The sequence below is a fragment of the Ambystoma mexicanum genome, chromosome 8, assembly GCF_040938575.1.
Source record: "Ambystoma mexicanum isolate Mex_15411 chromosome 8, UKY_AmexF1_1, whole genome shotgun sequence".
NCBI lineage: Eukaryota > Metazoa > Chordata > Amphibia > Caudata > Ambystomatidae > Ambystoma > Ambystoma mexicanum.
The window spans coordinates 1,378,945,127-1,378,960,314 of NC_090929.1; positions in this window are offsets into that span (position 1 = coordinate 1,378,945,127).

Here is a 15,188-nt window from a genome sequence, read left to right on the forward strand (position 1 = left end):
ACTGGGCACAAGGTGGTCGAGGCAGAGAAAGGAGAAATGAAGAAGCAGAGCTAAGAGAATGAGAAGGTGTGTACAAAGAGATTAAACAGGACAGACAAAGGGGTGCCTGACCATGCAGACATTTATAGACAATACATAAGAAATGAAAAAAAGTGTAGGATAGCAGAAAGTGAACCAATGAGGAGAAGCAGGGGAGGATGAGGAGAGTAATGGAATACCAGGCAGATATTAATAATAATAATAATAATAATAATAATTTAGCATTTATATAGCGCTACGAACCCTCAAGTATCTGAACACTGCTTATTATTACTGACGGTGTGTGGTGCTCATTTATCTAGGCTCTGCACAGAAGTCAAAGCAAGCACTCTACTCGCTGTGCTATCAGACAGTCATCTATAGAAGCATTACAAATAGAGTGAAGTGGGACTAATGCATGGCAGGTAGGTAGACCAGATGTACCAGGAAATAGACAACCCAGTAAAAGACAAGAGAAATTATGTTGAATTTAGTTGCCTGAAATGGTAGAAATTGGTACATTTCAGTGATGTTGTAAAGAAAGAATCGAGTTGTTTTAGACAAGTTTGCGATTATGGGTTGAAAATGAAATAGAAGGGCCAAAGATGATCCCAAGATTTTGCACAGTGCTTGTGAATGGAAGATGAGAAGGGGGTTGGGCAGGGATAGGAGCAGGAGGAGCACTGATTGGAGAATACAAGGGGAGACAGTAAAGAACCACCGTTTTTGCAAGATTAAGATGAAGCAAATGTTCTTGCCCCGGTCATGAGGATCCATTTGAAGCCCAAAGCCAAGTGCAACTCTTGGTACGACTCATACCTCGTCACCCTTACACGCAAGTGCAGGGTGGCTGAGAGGAAATGGCGTGCTTCCGGTACATCCTCTGACAAACTGGTCTGCCGCCTGCTCCAAAGGCAATACCGGCTCTCTGTTCGCACCAAGAAGAGATCCCACATCCAAGCCTTTGTCTCTGCAACATCTAACAACTCGGCTGAACTCTTTAAAATCTGCAAAGAGCTGGCCAATCCTGCTGTAGTCTCTACCTCTCCTGTCCCCTCCCAGGCCCTCTGCATGGCACTGGCTTCTCATTTCATCTCTAAAACTCAGGTCATTGTGCCCTCTCTCTCTTCCTCTCCCCCTCCTCCCTCTACTCGCTGTTCTTCCTCTGGCACCTCTTCGGCCACCGCTCCTCCCTCCTTCTCTGCCTTTCCCCTGTTCTCACCAGATGAGGTTTCTAGACAAGTCCAATCTATGAAAGTCTCGTCAAAACAGGTTCACCCCTATTCCTCCAAAACCATCAAGGATCACATTGACACCCTGACTCCTGCTCTGGCTGACTTCTGCAACCCCTGCTTTGCCACTGGAGTCTTCCCTTCCCCCTGAAGCACTCTCTTGTGCACCCTCTGCTTAAGAAACCCTCTGCCGACCCTTCCTGCCTGGCTAACTATTGCCCAATCTCCATCACTCCTTTCCTGGGAAAACTCCTGGAAAAGCTGGCCATCTCCCAGTTTAATCTCCGCACTGAATCTGTTGGTTGTCCCCATGGCCATCAGTCTGGCTTCAGAGGTGCCAGAATCACGGAAACTGCTCTCCTGAACATTCGTGAAGACCTGCTCTCCAACCTTGATTCCAACACCCCCTCTGTCCTCATCTTACTTGATCTCTCTTCTGCCTTTGACACGGTCAAACCTGCCATCCTGCTCTACCGTCTCTGTGATAACGTGTGTATCACCGATCAGGCCCTGGCTTGGCTGACTTCTTTCCTCTCTGATCGATCCTCCCAGGTCCAACTTGGGTCCTTCCTCTCCTCTATCTCTATCTCTACCTGTGGTGTTCCCCAGGGGTCTAACCTCTCTACCTGGCTGTTAAACCCATACCTGGCACTTCTTGCCCACCGCATTGTCGCTCTCTGCCCCAACTTTCAGTGTTATGCGGATGGCATTCAACTCATTTTCAGGCACCCTTCCGCCACTTCTTCTCCTTCGCTCATCTCTGACTGTCTGTCTGCTATCTAGGAGTTGTGTGCCACCAGTGATCTTTGCCTTAATGCAAGTAAGATTAAGATTCTCCTCATCAGCACACCTGCTCCCTCCTTTCCTGTCACTCTATGGCCGGCCTCTCTTGGTCCTCCTCCCGCTCCCAAATACTTCTGTGTAATAATGAGCTTCACATCAGTAGATTGTATCTTGATCGGAACATGTTGGTCTGATTCTGAGAATGCATATGGTGAGATGGGAGGATCCCAAGACTTATGTTTGTTCAGTGAGGTGCTCGAATCTTAGCAGATATGTGTTTCGCGTTTGTCGTGGTTTTTCGAGGCTATGCAATGGGTTACTTTAGAAAAGAAGTCTTATTTCCAATAGTTCAGTACACCGCGCTTTCCGAAGCACATGCATTTAACTTGTGAATTGTTTTTTGCTTTTATTTCAATTTTGAACCATTTAGTAAGGAAAATGGGCCAACAACTGGAGTGTGTTTCTAAGGAGAATATTAACAATCCTTCTAAAGTTCATTCAAAAAGCATTCGTATAAAAGACTCAGGCCCGTTTGCAGAAATGCACGCTTAGTATCGAGTGCAAACTATTAAAATGCAAAATCATCTTGGCAAACACTCTGAAAAACATGGCACTACACCAGTATAGGGAAAAAAAAGTCCACTTTTGAGAGAATTTAAACACCCTGAGAAGACAGGATTTCGTATCAAGTCAAAAGGCTATTACATCATTTCAGAGCACCTTACGGCACACTTCCATGAATACACCAAGAATCGAAATGTCCAATGACAAAATGCCATGGATGGTCAAAGGAGCTACACAATGAACCATTCTGCCAGCAAGCCAATGCTCCTAAAACACAATGGGCCTCATTACGACCCAGGCGGTAAGTTACCGCCTGGGCCGTGACTTTACCACCATGGCGAGTTTACGCCATGGTGGTTGGCGGATTTACCGCCCCATTCCGAGTTTGGCGGGGCGGTAAGTCCCCAATCCCCATTTACCCTTCCCCATTCCCATTTTTGCCCCATAGGGCATAATGGGAGTGGGGAAGGCGTTAATTACGCCACCGTAAATTACGGTGGCGTAATTAACTCCATGGTCCCTTAGCGCCATGGATTTTAACACCTGCTAAAAGCAGGTGTTAAATCCGCCATGGCGCTAAGGGACCTCGTACTCAGGCGGTAAGGGTCGGCGCTGTTTACGGCGCCGTAAACCCCTTACCGCCTGAGTTGTAATGAGGCCCAATATACGTGTGCAAGACTGGAAACATGCCTCCATGAGAATTGAGGTGTTCATATCAACCCTTTAAAACGGAAATGTTATTAAGTCTCAAATGCTGGTGAGACTGAAGCAACGTAAGTCACTCATCTTTTATAACCACAGGTACTGGGATTTGTACCTGCATAGCCTTGCTTTCAAGACCAACACGTTGCCTCTGAGCTGCAGCAGTCAGTCCCTCAAGCCAACTGGGAATACGTGCCAGGAGCTCAGTGAGGCACTGCGCCATCGCACTCTGCACTGCGCCATGGGTACTCTACACTTCAACAAAGACAACATTGAAACCATTCATTGATGCATGCGCAGCATCTGGATCTGGTGATCAGCAATGGCGTGCGCACATTACACAACCCCGAGTGCATGCCCACATTTGACCACTGATGAGATCCAACTGCAAACCCCAGCCTAGACCGTGCCCAAATGCTCATGACCCCACCATGGGCTGCGGGACACTAGTTTACGACCCCTGCACACCATTGCAAGCAACTTGAATGCCCTGCACGTTCCCAGAAGATACAAGAAGAGACCGGATGGAGTAGATCCTGTGCATCCAGAACACAATTTCATGAAGCCGTGGAGAGACAGCGCAAATCCACCTCGAGCGTAGCATGCCATGCTACTGGCAGCTCAGAGGATCTGTGTCGACATGGCACCCCCAGAGGAGGGCACCTGAGCAGACTCCTCCAGCAACGGCCGGCCTTAGGGGCAGCAGCGCCCTGGGTGAATTGGCGCTCCCCCTCCCTGCCCACCCCTAGTCAATAGGGGGCGGGGCAAAGGGGGGTGGCGGGGCCAGGATGTGCCACTTTTAGTAATGATGTGAATAGGGTGTGTCAGCACCCTATTGTTATTAAATGCGCTCCGCGGCTTCAAGTGCATTTAATAACAAAGGGGCACCTGCCGCGCCTTCTGACACTATGCCAGCTCAGGGGAGACCTCAAAAGACTCCCCCGACCTTGCGTGGTGGGGGGCTAATGGCTTCCTTTTGTTATTAAATGCACCCGTGGCGGTGGGGTACATTTAATAACAATAGGGTGCTGACAATAGCACCCTATTGTTATTAAATGTGCCTGCCGCGCCTTCTCCCACAACGCGAGCTCGGGGGAGCCCTTGAAAGACTCCCCTGAGCTGACGTGGCTGGGGCTAATGGTGCTCTGTGGGGGTGTGGCGCCCCGGGCGGTCGGCTGGCCCGCCGCTCCCTAAGGCCGGCTCTGCCTCCAGCACTGCAGAATCCACCCAGACACGGGACCCTCAGCTATACCGATCGAAACCTTGGCAGCCACAGTGAACATAACATCCACAGGTGACCCGGGTACCCACAAAGACTCCTCAAGGTGCACCTCAGTGAAGGGCTGTAAAATGACAGACTCATGCCAAGCAGAACTAGTGATACTGGCCTGAGAGGTATCCATATGACACATGGCTACAGAAGGGGGCAAAACCAACCACGAGCAGCAGAAAAAGACATTCTTTGGAACTTTTACGCACGGACCTGGGTCTCTAGGAGGGTTGGGCAGCTCAAGATGAAAGTGCTCCGAATCAAAAGAGCTGATTGAGAACGGCCTGACCATGGCAAGGGTGTTGAGATTGATGACCAATGCAAGTCTGAATGCACGACTCTCACACTGGTTTGCACGAACACCAAATGCTTGCACGGGGATTTATATGTCATTGCATCAGCACTGTGACCTGTCATGGTGGTTTGTGGAGAGGAAAGGAGATTACGTGAGATATAATTATTTTTTAGGTGTTTTTAACTTGCCACTTGCATGCATATGAAATATGTCACAGCACCAACAGTGAAAAAAGTAAAGGGAAAGCAGAAAAGAGAGATACGGATTAGCAAATCATCCAAAGGACTTTCCTTTGCAGATGGGGAGCAGGTGCAAGGGGATCTTGGTCACCTAGCCTAAGCCCTGCCCACCTGGTGCCCACCTGGTTGTCGCTCTTTTTCCCTACTTAAGGAGCCCTCCAGCTTCTTTTCCTTTACAGATGGGGAGCAGGTGCAAGTGGATCTTGGTCTCCTGGCCTAAACCCCGGCCACCTGGTGCCTTCCTGGTTGCTGCACTTTTTCCCTACTTAATGGGGCCCTCCATCCTCTTTTCCTTTGCAGATGGGGAACAGGTGGATATTGGTCACCTGGTTTAAGCCCCGCCCACCTGGTGCCTTCTAGGTTGCCGCTCTTTTGCACCACTTAGCAAGCTCCGCCCACCTGGTGCCTTCCTGGTTGCCGCTCTTTTTCCCTACTTAAATAGCCCTCCAGCCTCTTTTCCTTTGCAGATGGGGAGCAGGTGCAAGTGGATCTGGGTTACCTGGCCTAAGCACTGCCCACCTTCTTAGTCGTGCCTCTTCCTTCCTGCTATTAACTCATTAACTTAGATCAAGGGTGTCTCTCGCCCAGGCGTCCGAAGCAAAGGGCAGTCGAAGAAAAGGGCAATTTCTGTTTGGACCTGTTCGGACTAGGAGGATCCAGGGCCCGAACCCCTGCTCAGACAGCAGATAAGCATGCACCAATATGTGTTTACTCCCTCTATCCCCACCCCTCTGGTCCCCCGTGATGTTCCTTTGTGTCCCCCCTTCTTGCACACAGGTGTTGCCTGTTTTGCTTGATTCTTCTACCCTGCTCCCCCTATCCTCCTCCAGCCTACTTCTGCAGGAGTCTGTCCTGATACAGTCTGGTATCACCATCACTGTCTTGTGGCCAATGCTGGATTTGACTTTTATGGACTTCATTGATTCACGGTGTGTCACCCTTTCTCATGGTGGCCCTGAATCATGCTGTTCCCATCTTCATCTTGTATCCAGGCTTGCAACATTACGTGTTACTACTGACTTCTGCAATTGTATTCGCTCTCCCCTCTTGCTTCGGTATGGGAGGAAAGGTCTTCAAGACCCCCTCCCCTCCATTCTAACCCACATGCAGGGTATGATTTGTCCACCAGCCACCCATGCGCCTGTGGCCAGGGATGCGGGGTGGCTACAGGATGACTCATATGGATGCAAAACTCAGCCAGAAGACCGACCCCAGAGTCCATTTTGTACCGCACCCCGGCTCCATTTTGTACATAACAAAACAGGCCTCATGAGCAAAAAGCGCCTGCAGGGCTGCAGCTCTCCCCTCTAGATCGTGCACAGTGGGCCAGTTACTTCCCTCACCCTCCTCCCCTCTGTGTCCCTGCAGCAGGCCTGTTCTCACAGGAGACTAGGCGTGAACAAGCTACAAGACAAACCCTGTATCTTTCACTTTCCGCAGTCTATCACTGACCTGCGATTGACCGGGCAAAAGCTTGGGTTTGAGAAATACAATCCATCTCCGCAAACATGTCCTGTCCCCTTGCAGACCCTACTTTTATGACATAGGCCGTGGATAACCCCCCAACCTTGCTCCCCGTTTGAAGTAACAGATACATACCCCACGCCTGGGTGCCACTCTGTTTCACCCACACTGCTAATCCCTCTGTAAGAGCTATAAATCCCCTTCTGTTGTTGTATAATGAGGGGCTGATTTACCTATTTCAATGTGAATAAAGCTATGGTTCACATGTTTAGGCCCATGCTTTTGCCTGATTATAATCCGCTGCCAGAAACCCACACTGATGTATGATATGTTAATTTACTTACTCGATATAATGCAAGGTATAAGATCCAGATGCTCAATGGTTTTCTGATATTATGTAGGTTCACACACGTGTTCAATTTATATGCATTTCTCATATGTATAATATTGTAAACAGAAGCTTGTTCATCATGTGATGTACCTGTATTCACACTGGCCTAGTTTTACCTCATCCTAATGATTCCCTTAATAACCCCACAAAGTGAGCGGGACCCAGTTAAACAGGCCTCAGCACTCTTTCTCTCTCTCCCCCAGCCTTGCTGTGCCGTGCACTCAGCCCCCACCATCCTCCCCCCTCATGCTGGGCTGATGGCTGAAGGCCCTTGTTCTCACTGATGTTCTGATGCTACAAATGTAACCTATCACCCTTCCGCTGAGCCTGCACCAAGTATCCACCCTCCTGTCAGCCCCCTGACTCATGATGCCACTAGGAACTTGCTGTGTACCCCTAGACTCTGGTTAAAGAAATATGGGCAACAAGCCCCTCATCTCAATGCCTTTTGATGTAACATTGCAGGCCCCACCTCAGTGTACCACCCCAGCTCACCCAGACCCATGACCCCCTATGTGGTAATATATTTTTCTCATGATAACAAACAATACATAATTGCCTTAGGAGATGTACAGGAATGGTTGATGAATGTGACAACGTAATCTCATGAATAAGTTTGCCACCTGGACCCATGTATTCTCACTTTTATTGTTCAGGTCAAATGTTTAGTAATGTATCTCTCATGTGTTAAACTAGATAGATGAGGGTCAAAGTATGTGTGGCCACAAGGGCAAATGCTATGTAGTATAAATTGTAACAGCTCGGACATCATCTGACCCTGCACTCCACCCCGAAGAGCCCAGCTGATCCATGCACCCCGCACTGGCGACACATGGATCTCTGTCAATCCTGGAGCACCATCCTTAAACATTACATATTGTCTAGCCTTCGCCACCCAATCCACACGACTTATGTGCCCCCTATAGCTTATCTCACAGATGACGTTATTTTGTAATATATATGAATGTCTTTCAATTGTCTGGCAGAGCACTCTCTGAGTTTGCAGAGTTCTCTGCTTGCCCTATTTGGTTTTGGATAAACTTGACTTTTTATCTTCACCGCACTTGTTCCTGGTCTCCTTCCCTCCGGGGGTGTGTCCATTACTGACTCTCATTGGGGAGTTTTCATTGCATTTTTGGGGATGCTCACTTTCAAGTGGTGACCCTGGGGCGTGATTTTGTCCTTTCATTCCTTTTGGCACGAGACATCCCCGGTCACAGCGAGACCCAGGGCGCGCCCCCCCAAGAGAGCTGCCCGCCTATGGCAAACGGTACACTTGGACGTGCGCACGCAGTAGGGCGAGAGTGTACGGGTCCCACTTTGCAAAACCCACCGTACCGCTCGCCGGGGGCGGCCATTGAGTGTGGGGCAGCGCCTGAACAGACCGGGTCTGGAGGGTCTTAGATCAAGACGGACACGTGAGTATCATGTGCGAGCAACGCTAAAAGAAGTCAGAGGAGGGATATAGGTGTAGTATATGGAGTCAGATGAAGTGAAGGGGGACTAAAGGAGGGTAATGGGGAATACAGCTAAAGGGGGTCTTGTGGGTTTAATCTATTCTTTATATTCTTTCTGCATATAGCCATTAGGACAGGTTAAGGAGATTACAAGGTGAAAGAGGAATACAGGAACCTAGCTCCGCGAGGGGGTGGAAGGCGACGACGCATAGTACTATATCGACTAGTGCTGGGAATAAAGAGAAAAAATAAGTGGAATCAGTAGGAGTCTCATAAAAAGGGAGACTCGGAGAAGTACAATTTAGAAACACTTTATTCTTTTCTTTCTTTGGGTAGAGGGGAAATGGAGAGGGGACAGAAACAAAAAAGAACACAGCCTATCAAGGGGCAAATGGCAGGGGTAAAAGGGGACAAGCAGGGAGGATTTATGTTAAATGTTGCATGTGATATGTTTTTTGGTTAATGTCATGCAATCGTCTTACTGTGTTTGTTGCGCATAGTTTGCACGGAAAAGCCGTGACAGAATAAGTATTGTAGTACTGTTTTACATACATTGTCATAGTAATTGTGACACATTGGAGGAAAACATTGAATATTGTGACACGGAACTGGTATACAAAGGCATACAGTGCTGTAATCTTGTGAATTTGCATTATTTGTAAAACAAGGCTCATAAGGAGAAGAAAGAAGTGTTGGGGACAGAATGGGTGCAGAAACACTGTTAGCCCACATCTTTCAGAGTTTGCCAGGTCATGCTGAGAGAATTACCAAGTACCATGATCAGTGGATCACAGAGTTAAAAGGGGAAGGACTACCTCAGGAATGGCCCAAAGGAGGATCGTTCGACAAAAATGTCCTAGACATGGTAGCCACATGTCTGTGTATGAAATATAAAGGCAAACAGTACCACAGTAGAAGAGAGATACTAGATCCATGGAGGCTCTTCGAGGAAGTACCTCCAATTAAGGAATAAGAACCAACTAAAGAACAGAACTCATCCCCCCTGGCAGTAGAGAATAGTGGGAAGGAGGGGGAAGAGAAGTATAGGTTGCACGACTATATCCCCTCCTGCCAAAGCCAGTAGCGGCTGAAGGGTACAGTGACCCAGTGTATGTGTCAAAGCCTACACCCCCACCCACACCCCAACTCACTGCACCTCCCCCATACGAGCGTCCAAGACCAGGTGGACAGATAAGCCCCCCAGCAATAGATATTGAGAAATTCACACAAGATCTAGACTCCTGATTAACAATGGCCCAAACTGAACTATCCCGATTGAGAGATATATGCGAACAATGGGGGTCTGGCACCACTAGGACAGAACAGACACAAATGTCACAGTCACTTGACAGGTCCATGGAAGAAGGGTGGAAAAAGGGGGAAATACTATTCCGGATAAATGACACACCAATGAGAATAATAGAGCTAGGTCAGGAAACAAACGAGTGGGGGGCAGATGGAGGGGGCATAGCATCAGACAGAGAGGAGGAATTTTGGTGCGACATAGAAGAGCAAGAACAAGAAGAACGGAGGCTGGGGATCGCAGCAGGTGGGGCACCGGCGGGGATAGAACAGACCCCCCTGGGAAGGGCGATGGAGGAAGAGTGGAATGGGAGGTTGAGAAACAGAATGGGGTGAATGGCAATATTGGGGAGAAAGGGAACAAAGGTAAGTACCGGGAAGATAGCCAAAAGCAAGCTGCAATTGCCACTGATACACAGGGGGGAGGAAGACCTAATTACATACCCTGGGTCCAAATGGATAAGGCAAATTGACTAAAATTGTTGCCCCCGCTTTTGGGAGGGGCAAGTAAATGGATATACACATTTGAGAAAAACACTGCCGGGGTTACTCTGGCAACAGGTGATGTTAAAAGTTTATTAGCATCAAAAGTAGGTGACCAAGCAGACAGGGTTTGGGTAAAAGCAGGTTTTCCTGGAATAACACTAGACTGTGACCGCCATGATGGGGCATCCTTTAACACAGAAAGAGCGAGAGTATGGGATGCACTAAGAGACACTTTCCCCGACACACCAGACTTGCAGTCTGTAATGCAGTGCACAATGGGTGAGGAGGAGGATGCAATGGCCTTCATTTTACGGGTGCAGGAGATGTGGAGAGCAGAGACGGGCATGGCGTGGGACCAATCCACCTCCCTGTTCTACTTCATAATCAAAAGAGGCCTTCCCAAAGAAGTTCAGAGGATGCTTGATAAAATAGCTGGGATAGAAGCCAAAGGCTGGCCAGAAATACATAGCATAATAGTGCATCATTGCAAAAGAATCAGAGAACGAGAAAGAGATAGTACAGAAGAGGCTGGCAGACGAGGCTAAATTAATTCAGACAAAACTAGTGAAGGTCACAGCAGCAGTAACCTCCCTCCCCACAGACAGAGAACGAGAGGAGGAGGAAGGGTCGATAGCAATACAAGCTAGAATGGCAGCAAATTGGGCAGGAAATGGACAGGAGCAATGGAATGGTGAAGAACAATATGGAGGGCCACAATGGCAAGGAAGGAGCACCTGCGGAGGAAGAGGTGGGTACAGAGGATCTAGAGGAGGTGGATATTGGTACGGAGGGTATGGAGGGCAGGGACCTAGAGGGGGATCCAGGAACTGCTGGAACTCTGGGAGGTGGGGGAATTTCCCAAGGGAGTGTCGAAGCCGCCAATTATCAAAATGAATAGCAGTATGGCCACCCCCACACGGGGAGCCCACATGGGCTACCCATGGGTGGTGGAAGGAGGGAGGAGCAGCCTGATCAGGGGTACACAGAAGATCGCCGAGCACCCCCACAGAATGTACAATAACACCCACAGTCCCGAGAACATATGACCCCTTGTGAGGTGGGACCCGGAGTGGTGGGGGTTCCCGGGAGGGGTAGCGGGACTTTGCGGGATCGCGGCAACGGGCCGCGAGACAGAAAGCGTAGCCCCATCCCACCCGTCCTCCCCGGGACTCTACAGGTTCGCGGCAACGGGCCGCGATACGGAAGGAGCGGCCCCCTCCCACCCAGCCTTACCTGAGCCCGCCGGGGGTGGCGCCGCGGCTGGTAGCCCGGGATCCGGGTTGGTGGCGGCGGGCCTGCGGGGAGCGCGAGTGGTCACGGAGAGCCGGCCCACGCGGCCCGCCGAGCGTCTCTCCCCGCCAGGAAGGGAGAGGAGGGAGAGACGGCTTGCTCGGCGGGGCGGCCCGCTCTGGAGCGGCCGCGTGCGCGAACCCACACGGCGAGAGAGAGAGACTTCCAAGGGGGGGAGGGACTCACGGGATGGAGTTGCCTGGGAGCGGGACTCTCCTGGCAGGCAGCAGAAACAGGCACTTTGGGAAACCACGGCAGCCTTTAAAGGAGGCGGGACATGGCAATACCAGCCAATGAGAAGCCGGATTGACAGGGGAGGTTTCCATTGGGGGGGAAGCAAGTCACTCACATCACATAAAAGCCCGGGAACTAATCCAGCGTTTGTTGTTGATTTTCCTAGTCATACGAAGAGGACGAGGAGAGAAGGAACAACTGGTGGGCCTATCCGGACACCAAGGAGACGTAGGAGGGTTTAAATCACGTCCCTGGAAGGCTGCCTAAGAGTGGAGTAACTCTCAAGGAGTTTATGGACTATATTTTCTTTAGTTTAAAATTACAAGAATAAAGTATAATTTCAGCAACCCAAACCTGGTCCGGGTCTTGATTTCTACATTGGCGACGAAGGTGGGATTTGCGACAACGCGATGGAGACCCTAATTAAAACCCTGACGGATGGCCAACAGCAGTTGCAGCAATTAATACAGCTGCAAACGCAACAGGCAGTGGCTGACCGCCAGGCGTTCCAGCAAGCCATCCAATTACAGGGCACCCTACAGACCACGGCCCAGGACAAACAACATGAGAACATTATCAGGCTCACAGATGCAGTGGCCAGCACGAGGAACCAACCCATGGTGCCATCCACCCTGCTCCAGAAGTATAAGGAGGGAGAGGATCCAGCCTTTTTCTTCACAAGTTTTGAGAGGATTGCAAGAAATGCACAATGGCCGCCTGAACGCTGGGGACAGTATGTTGCTCCCTTATTATCTGGGGTAATGCAGGGTGCATATCAGGCGGTGAACCCCAATGGTAACACTCCATATGGGGAAATTAAAGCAGCTGTACTGGACCGGCTAGGCCTGGATGAGGAGGCCTATCGCCTTCAGCTAAGGGACACCAAGTTAAGAAACGGAGAGAGTCCCAGGCAGTTATATTACCGCATTAAAGATCTGACGGAGAAGTGGATGCAATCCCCCACACCAGCCAACCAACCCCTCCTAGATAAAATAATCCTGGAACAGTTCATAGAAGCCTTGCCGAGCCCAATGCAAAGATGGGTTAGGCAACACCACAGGCCTACATTGGCGGAAGCCGTGGACACTGCGTCGGCTTACCAAAAGGCCGGGTATAGTCGCTTCCCCTCAACAAGTATACCAGGAAGGATGACGTCGCCGGGCTTTGAACATCAGATACAAAAAGGCCCAAAAGTGGCACACACCAGATGGAGGCAATCGGAGGAGGTTTCCAGGAAACCAGAAGAAAGGAAGACAGGATACGAGGAGAAACAGTCACCCATAATCCCGGGAATTCGACAACCCCAGTGCTTTGAGTGTGGTGAATGGGGTCACATTGCCCGGTTTTGCCCCAGAAGGAAGACCACAGAGCCTATGGAAATTGGCTACATGAAGCCACATCCGGAAGTACGTAGTCCTGGTCCATACATCGTGGATATAAGGGTGGATGGACGACCGACCCGGGCGCTGCTGGATAGCGGTAGTCGACAAACAGCCATATCTCCCACCGTGAGTAATAACCCTAATTTACCTAACATTTCTATACCAATAAAGGGTATACATGGGGACATTAAAACATACCCGATGAGAAAGGTACAGATAGAGGTGAATCATGAAACCACTCAATTAAAGGCTGCCGTCCTTCCTACTCTACCCACCCGAGTGGTCCTGGGAACAGACCTACCCCACTTTGGTAAAGCACTGGACGAAGAAAGAGCGAAGAGTAACAGAACGTCGAACATAGGTGACTCTAGTAACCCTCCCGGACATAAAAGACGGAATAGACTAGAGTGGTGCCAAGCCAGTTACATGACCCGACCCATTAACTGGCAACCCGAGGATCATGAGGACTCCCTGAGAGGGGAAACCCTAACTGATCCCACCCTTCGGGTAGCCCGTGAGAGAGCGGCCAATGAGAAAGATCCAGATGTAACAAAAGGACCTGGCTTTCTGTTCCGTCACGGACTATTGTACCGAAAATATAAGGCGGACGATGGGACTGTAAAGGAACAATTGGTATTACCCAAACCCCATAGAATGGTCATAATGCAACTGGCACACAACCACCCCTGTGGCGGGCATATGGCCTCCCTGAAAACGCAGCAGAACATCCTGAGACGGTTCTACTGGCCAGGCATATACGGTGAAGTATCCCAGTTCTGTAAGGCGTGTCCCACTTGCCAGCTAACAAGTGGCGTCTTACCAGCAAAAGCCCCTTTGCAGAAGTTGCCCCTTATTAATGTTCCTTTTCAGCGGATAGGCATGGACATCTTTGGACCAATAGAACCCGCATCCCGTGGATACAAGTATCTACTAGTCATTGTTGACTATGCTACGCGGTATCCAGAGGCATTTCCCTTGAAGGGAACATCAGCCCGACAACTATGCGACCAGCTCATTCCCTTCTTCGCAAGAGTGGGGTTACCCTCGGAAGTTATCACCGACCAAGGGACCAATTTTATGTCCACTTTACTTCGGCAGGTATGCGAAAGACTGCAGATACATCAGTTACGCACCTCGGTATACCATCCCCAGACTGATGGCTTTGTCGAAAGGTACAACAAAACGATCAAGAAAATGATACGGAGAGTGACCGGGTCAGATGGGAAGAACTGGGACCGCATATTGCCCTTGGTCTTGATGGTATTACGCGACACCCCACAGTCGTCTACCGGTTTTTCTCCATTCGAGCTCCTTTTCGGAAGACAACCCCGAACCATCTTGGATCTTGTAAAAGAAGAATGGGAGACTTCGGATGAGATCTCTTTAACAGAGTACACCGAAGAGTTGAAGGAACATCTGACAGCACTCCGCTCGATGGCCGAGACAAATCTGGGACACGCTCAGACAAACCAGGAGAAAAACTATAACAAAGGAAGTCGGATGAGGACCTTCCGAATAGGAGACCAAGTACTAATCCTACTACCCACCAGTACTAACAAGCTATTGGCCAGATGGAGAGGTCCTTATGACGTTAAGGAGGTACTCAGCCCTGTGACGTATCGGATCCACCAACCCGATCGTGCCACACCAGACAAGGTATACCATGTGAACCTGCTAAAAGCATGGAACGCGCCTGTATTGGTAGCCACAATGGATATCGGTGAGGACACCTCAGAACAAAATGTGAATCGTGAACAGGGCAAGCTAGAAGACGTGCAATGGGGAACCATCTTGACTCCTTCGATGAAGTCAGAACTTTTGACCAGACTGTCACCCTTTGGAGAAGCGTTCTCGGCCTTACCAGGGAGGACCGATCTAATCGAACATGAGATCAAAACCGATCCCGGACAGATTGTTAGGCTAAGGCCCTATCGTATTCCAGAAGCACGAAGGCTGGTTATCCGAAAGAAGTAGAAGAGATGCTCCGTATGGATATAATCGAACCATCAACCAGCCCATGGTCATCCCCGATAGTGTTGGTACCAAAGCCCGATGGTACAATTAGATTTTGTATGGACT